The following is a 7,409-nucleotide window of genomic DNA, read 5'->3' as shown; positions in this document are numbered from 1 at the left end:
CGTGTGTGTGTATATATATATATATATATATATATATATATATATATATAACTGAGTCACTTTGCTGTACAGCAGTAATTAAACACAACATTGTAAATCAACTATGCTTCAGTAAAATATAAAGAAATCCACATTCTTATTTGTCCTCTGCTCAATAGGGAAAACATTTTTAAATATGAATGGTCCAAAAGAAGAAAACAAAAATTGCTTGTTATCTCGTTATCCCGAGAATATCGTTAAGGTTGTGGTATCTATAATCGTGTGTGTGTGTGTGTGTGTGTGTGTGTGTGTGCCCTTAATGTGTGATCACAATCTGGGGTAAATAGCAGAAAAAGAGCTCGTGACTCACATCTCTCTTCTCTCCCTAAAAACCTCTCAATTAGCTATAAGATTAGATGGAATGGGAAACACGAACACCTCTTTTCCTTCCCCTCCTAGTCATGAGAACGCACCTGTCTCTATGGGCGTCTTTGGGGAGAACAACGCAAGGGAACTCTGCTGTCACACACTGTCACCGACAGAAGACTGCTTTGCCAACGACAGAAACCACTTTGCCCTCAGAGCGAGTTCCTTTATTTCATGACCGAGTGTGTTCTTATATGTTTTAGCTATTTATCGACATAGGAAAATATTTACAACTTATAACGAGGTGAAAAACAAGCTTACACAATAGGTGCCTATTTGACTTGACTACATTAACCAAGATACCCATCACGGCCAGCTGGAGGAGGTGGAAGAGGTGAAATTCCACTCTTCTTGGAGCCTTTCTCAGTTTTCCAAAAATTCAACAATAAGCATGAATTGCCTTTTTAATAAAAAAAAAAAGTGGTATTAATGATAAAAAATGATAGGTATGTTTATGTTCTTAGATTATTTGCCATGATGTTATTCTTTGTGTCTTAGTTTAAAAATACCATGTAGGATCATGTGTGACCCTTGGCATTAGCCAAAGGTCAAAGGGGAGAGTTTAGTCCTCTTCTCACTTGGGGACTGTCTTGGGTTAGACTCATTGAGAAGTGTTTCTCCCCGGGGAAGTCTCACTGTCTGGAGAATTTGCGGAGATGCTAAACAAGGCAAAGGAAAATGCAGGAAAAGATTTCTCTTGTTTGTTTTTTACACAAACATATATGTTCATTCATTTTTCTTTCCCAGCGTTACAGGGAAGAAAATGAGCTGCGGAATGTTTTAAACAGCAGTTAACATTTACTGAGTTTTATAAGTGCTTTATGTGCATAAGCTTAACTATGCATTTATAAGTGCTTTACATGTCTAATCTTAATTCTCCCCATTACCCAGTAAGGTAGGTACCATTCTTTTTTTCAAGTGTTCAGGATAGGAGACTGTGCTCAGCCAATTAGAGGCAGAGCCGGGGCTCAGATACCCTTTTGTCTGACATGTAAGAGTTTATTCTCTGAACCACGATGGCAGACGTACATGATTAGAAGAAAAACAACAAAAAATGCAAGATCTCTCCGTACCATTTTAGCAGGTATTCTTCCGGTGCTGCTTTCTACCTACTATGTGCCAGGCATTGTCCCTCTTTGCAGAGTCATCTCAGTCAACAGAACATTATCCGCACTGTTCTCACGGCGCCTACATTCCCAGGGATAGTTTCATCAAGTACCAAATATTATTTCTGGATTGTCTTGTGTTCACTTGTCTCCTCCTCCATCCATAACATGCTGTTTTCCTATCTTAAGCTTCATAATATATTTTAATGACTGGAAGGATAAGTCACTTTTCCACTACACGTCATTTTAATAAATTCTTGCTGATTTCTACTCTACTAACCAATACTGCAAAGAACGTCCTTTTACAAGTATCTTTGAGCACCAGATGGATTATATCCTTAAAATCAAGAAAGCATATGTGCCAGGGAAAAGGGTATGTGCATTTTATTTTATTTTATTTTATTGCCATGTTAGCCTCCAAAAAGGCTCATTATATGCTTTTTGTCCATTTGGATATGGATTTTTATCTTTTTATTATTGCTTAATAATAGATCTTATATGGTGGGTATTAACACTTTATCAAAAGTGTTGCTAACATTTTCTCAGTTTATCATTAATATTTTAAACTTTGTATGTCTTTTACAATGCAAGCTTTGCAGTGCTGGGTAACTCACCTTATCAATCTATTTCTCTTTTTCCAGCATTAGGCATTAAGCTTTGAAAGATCTTCCGCCAAGACTGAAAACATCTTAAGTATTTTTTTCTACAAAAGCTATGTGGGAAACTAAGAAAAAATGGATAACTATTTGTCCTAATGTTATGTATTAAATAATGTCTTTTTCCCTTAATTTCAAATGCTACCTTCACGATATAGTAAACTCTTGCATGTAACTTGTCCAATCCAGAACTCTATTCTCTGTTTCATTAACACTATTTGTCCATTCGTGCAACATCACCGTATGTTAAGGAAAGTATTCTCATATCCAATACAGTAGGCCAATAACCCTTTCCCTATCAATTAGGTTTTTTGGTTTTTTTTTTAACCTGTTAGCTCTTCTGCATATTGCTTCTTCCCTATGATGTATGGATTCAACTTGTCATTTAAAAAAATCATTTAGGATCTTGACTGAAGTTCCCCTGAATGTGCAGCTGAATCTGGGGTAGTGTTGATGTCTTCTGAATCTCCCCATTCAGGGCCTTGAAATGTTTCTCCAAGGCTAATTTTTAAACTTTTAAAAACTGTAATAAATTTTCCTTTATATTTATTGCTAACTTTATCCCAAAGTCTTCCAAAGTTTTCATTTTTATTGCAAATGTCCCTCTCCTCACATTTTCCATTCCTCTATTGCCAATACTTAGATGACTGATGTTAAAATATATAAAAATATATTTTTCTTCCTTTTACGTTCTTTCTCTTTCCTTCAGCTCTACAAATTTCCTTTGTCTCCCTAGATTCTTACTACTTAGCACACTTAGAGGCACAGAGGAAAGAATGTGGAATTTGATGCCACGAACACTGGCTCTGACATATATGTGTGAACTTTAGGAGCCCCTGATTCTTTGTCTGCAAAGTAGGCATAATACTAATGATATTAGCAGGCTTTATAAAGATTCGAGTTAATGTATATCATTTATCTATTTCAGATGTCACTCATCCATTCTTAGAATGTAGCTGGCTAAAGAATATATGTCATTGAGCACTCACATGATTCTTTCTAAAGGGTGGTATATTTAGTTAGGATGTGTTAGCTGGTTTAACAAGCAGCCCCCAAATTTTGTGGCTTAACACAACAAAGTTTATTTCTTGCTCACAGGACAGTTCAAGGTGGGTGTTTCTGGTCTCCCTGTGTCTCTGGGGCAGCACTCCTCTAAGGGCGGCTCGGGGAGCCAGGCTCCTTGCGTCTTGCGGCTCCACACTCCTCCAGGTCCTTGGACCACCTCAATTCAGCCAGCAGATGGGACAAAAGGGTCATGAAGGAAATCACGGGAGGTCTTCATGCACTGGGTCAGAAAGGGTCTTTACCACCCCCGCTTTCTTCCACTGTCCCGAACATGCTCACATGGTACATTTAACTGCAAAGGGTGCTGGGAAATGTAGTCTACTATGTGCCCAGGAGGAAGAGGACTAGGATTTGTTGAGTGCATGGCAGTCTCTGCCATAGGCACTATTTGGGGAAAGAGGAGAGGGCAGTTGTGTCCATGTGGTTACTATCTGGGGAAAGGAGAGGGAACACGTGCGTCCATGTGGTCAGTCTGGAAAGAGTCCAGGAAAATGGTGACGATCCCTGGGTAAGCAAGTCCCTCCCCACTTTGTCCAGTGTTATACCTTCTTTCATCCCATGGACTGGGTGACCTGATTTCTTTTTAGCAAAACCAGCCTGACTATGCTTTTTTGGGTTGTTCTTCTAGCTGTCTAATAAGAGGTTGAGCGACTTAAAGAGCAGAGTCCAATTTGTAGCTCTGGTATATGAGAAGGCACCTGTCACCCCTTACAGGGGACCTCAGGCTCCCCCCCGCCCCCCAAGCTGCACTCAAAATAGAGGCTTTACTTTCTGTGCAACAGACAGCACCTGTCCATCGACAGATGAATGGATAAAGAAGATGTGGTACTGATATACAATGGAATATTACGCAGCCGTAAAAAAGAATGAAATAATGCTATTTGCAGCAACGTGGATGGACCTAGATTATCATACTAAGTGAAGTAAGTCAGACCGAGAAGCACATATATCATATGATATCACTTATATGTGGAATCTAAAATGTGACACAAATGAACCTATCTATGAAACAGAAACAGAATCATAGAGAACACACTTGTGGTTGCCAAGGTGGAGGGAGGGTGGGGGAGGGATGGAGTGGGAGTTTGGGGTTAGCAGATGCAAACCACTATATATAGAATGGATAAACAGAAAGGTCCTACGGTATAGCACAGGGAACTATATTCAATAGCCTGTGAAAAACCATGATGGAAACGAATCTAAAAAAATGTAACTGAATCACTTTGCTGTACAGCAGAAATTAACAAAACCTTGTAAGTCAACTATATACTTCAATTAAAAAGAAAAGAGAGAGCTAACACCTGGCTCCCTCCACCTCCCCTATCTGCACCCTGCCAATCCAAATCTATCAGCAACTCCTCCCCAAACAAATTCTCTGGTTCATCTCAGTCTTGGGAAGATAATCATGACAATAGCAAGAAAGGCTAACACTGACTGATCCCTTACTCTGCATCAGGCACAGTACAAAAATACTCGGCATATATTTCATTTCTTCCTAACGATTCTATGAGGGAGGCAATTTTATTATTTATTATTTTCAGGTGAGGAAACTGAGACTGAATTTAACAGGGTGAGTAACTTACTCAAGGTCACAAAGTGGTAAATAAGACGGGAGTACCAGCAGCCAGCGGACTGCAGAGCCCCCGACATGAACAACTGTATTATGAGCTTAGAAATCCTCCCCATTTCTCTGAGTTTAAAGTCTAAACTTCTTACCCCAGCTAACAATTCCCTCCTGGCGCGGCCTCTAATTTCCTCTCCAGGCTCACATCTTGTTAAGAGTGCACGCAGGGACTTCCCTGGTGGTTCAGTGGTAAAGAATCCGCTTTACAATGCAGGGGATGAGGGTTCGACCCCTGGTCAGGGAACTAAGATCCCACACGCCACGGGGCAACTAAGCCTGCGCGCCACAACTACTGAGCTCGTGCGCCTCCCGTGCCGCAACTACTGAGCTCATGTGCCTCAACGAGAGAGGCCACGTGCTGCAAACTACAGAGCCCACATGCCCTGAAGTCTGTGCACCACAGCTAGAGAGGAGCCCGTGCGCCGCAATGAAAGATCCCGCATGCCTCAACGAGCATACCGCACGCCGTAGCGAAGACCCACTGCAACCAAAAAATTGAAAAAAAGAATGCACGCACACGCAAAAACAGTCAACTGATCTTTGAAGAGGGTGCTAAGAACAAGAACACACAATGGGGAAAGGACAATCTCTTTAATAGATGGCGCGAGGAAAACTGGATAGCCACACGCAGAGGGATGGAATTAGACCCTTACCTTCCACCGTACACAACAACTGGCTTAAAATGGAGTAAAGACTTAAACGTAAGACCTGAAACCATAAAACTACTAGAAGAAAACACAGGGACACTGGCAGTGTCCCTTCTTGACACTGATCTGGGCAATGATTTTTTAGATATGATACCAAAAGCACAGGCAATAAAAGCAAAAATAGGCAAGTGGGATTGCAACAAAGTAAAAAGCTTCTGCACAGCAAAGGAAACAATCTACAGAGAGAAAAGGCAACTTATGGAATGGGAGAAAATATTTGAAAACCATGTATTGGATAAGTGGTTGGTATCTAAAGTATATAAGAAACTCAACTCCACAGCAAAAAAAATTAAAATTAAAAATGGTCAAGAGACCTGAATAAACATTTCTCCAAAGAAGATATACAAATGGCCGGCAGGTTTATGAAAAGGTGCTCAACATCACTAATCATCAGGGAAATGCAAATCAAAACCACAGTGAGATACCACCTGACCCTGGTGGGATGGCTATTATCAAAACGACAAAAGATAACAAGTATTGGTGAAGATTTGGAGAAGAAAGAGCACTTGTACACTGGTGGTGAAAATGTAAATCAGTATATCCATCATGGAAGACAGTATGGAGGTTCCTCAAAGAATGAAAATAGAACTGCCATATGATCCAGCAATTCCACTCCTGGGAATGTACCCCCAAGAAAATGAAATCAGTATCTTGAAGAGGTATGTGCACTCCTTTATTCACTGCAGCATTATTCACAGTACCCAGGAGATGGCAACAATCTAAGCATCCATCGATGGATGAACGGATAAAGAAAACATGGTGTACACATACAATGGAATATTATTCAGCCTTAAAAAAGGAGGAAATCCTGACATTACAAGAACATGGATGAACCTGGAAGACATTATCTAAGTGAAATAAATGAAGACGAATACTGCACGAGCTCGCTTATAGGTGGATTCTAAAATACTTGAACTCACAAAATCCAAGAGTAGAACACTGGTTGTTGGGTTGGGTGGTGGGGGAAATGGGGAGATGTTGGTTAAAGGGTATAAAGTTTCAGTTACACAGGATGAATAATTTCTGGAGAACTACTGGACAGCAGAATGATTACAGTGCCAACACTGAACTGTATACTAAAATTTTGCTAAGAGGATAGATATGTGTTCTTACCACACACACAAGAAAGGTAACTCTGTGAGGTGGTGCATGCGTTAACTAGCTTGATTGTGGAGAACATTTCACAATGCGTAAGTTATATCAAATCGTCAAAGGATCAAGTGGTACACTTTAAATATACACAATTTCTATTTGTCAGTTATACCCCCAAAAGCTGAAAGAGTGCACATACACACATACGTACACATACACACATAAAGCATGGCCACATACACACACACACATACACACACACACACACAACCCAACACAAAGCAGATTTTGCGTACTGTAGACGTAATAATTATTCATTTCCTCTAGACATCCATGCTTACTTGCCTTTGGTCCTATAACACATGTTTACTGAGCACCTACTAAATGCCAGGCACTATTTTATGTGCTACAGATATAGAAGCAAACAAGACAGACCAATACATTGACTCTATTAGGTTTCTGTTCTTATGGGAGAGGTATATAATAAGCAATGTAATAAGTAAAACAGAAATATGTATTTTAGGGTCTTGCTTAGTGTTATGAGGACACATACATCAGGGTAAGGGATAAGAGAGTGGCAGGAGGCAGGGCTGTTTTAATCAGGGTGCCCAGAGAAGGCCCACTCCAGGGAGAGAATATTTTAGTCACTGGGGTCTTCAGTGCAATGAGAATGGCAGCCCCACAAGGATGGGCAAGAAAGCCATCCCAGGAAGAGGGGACAGCTAATGCAAAGACGTAAGCGGGGAGGGAGCTT

This window comes from Lipotes vexillifer, unplaced genomic scaffold, assembly GCF_000442215.2.
Source record: "Lipotes vexillifer unplaced genomic scaffold, Lipotes_vexillifer_v1.1 scaffold443, whole genome shotgun sequence".
NCBI classification, from domain to species: domain Eukaryota; kingdom Metazoa; phylum Chordata; class Mammalia; order Artiodactyla; family Lipotidae; genus Lipotes; species Lipotes vexillifer.
Note: the sequence above shows the minus strand (reverse complement) of the source record.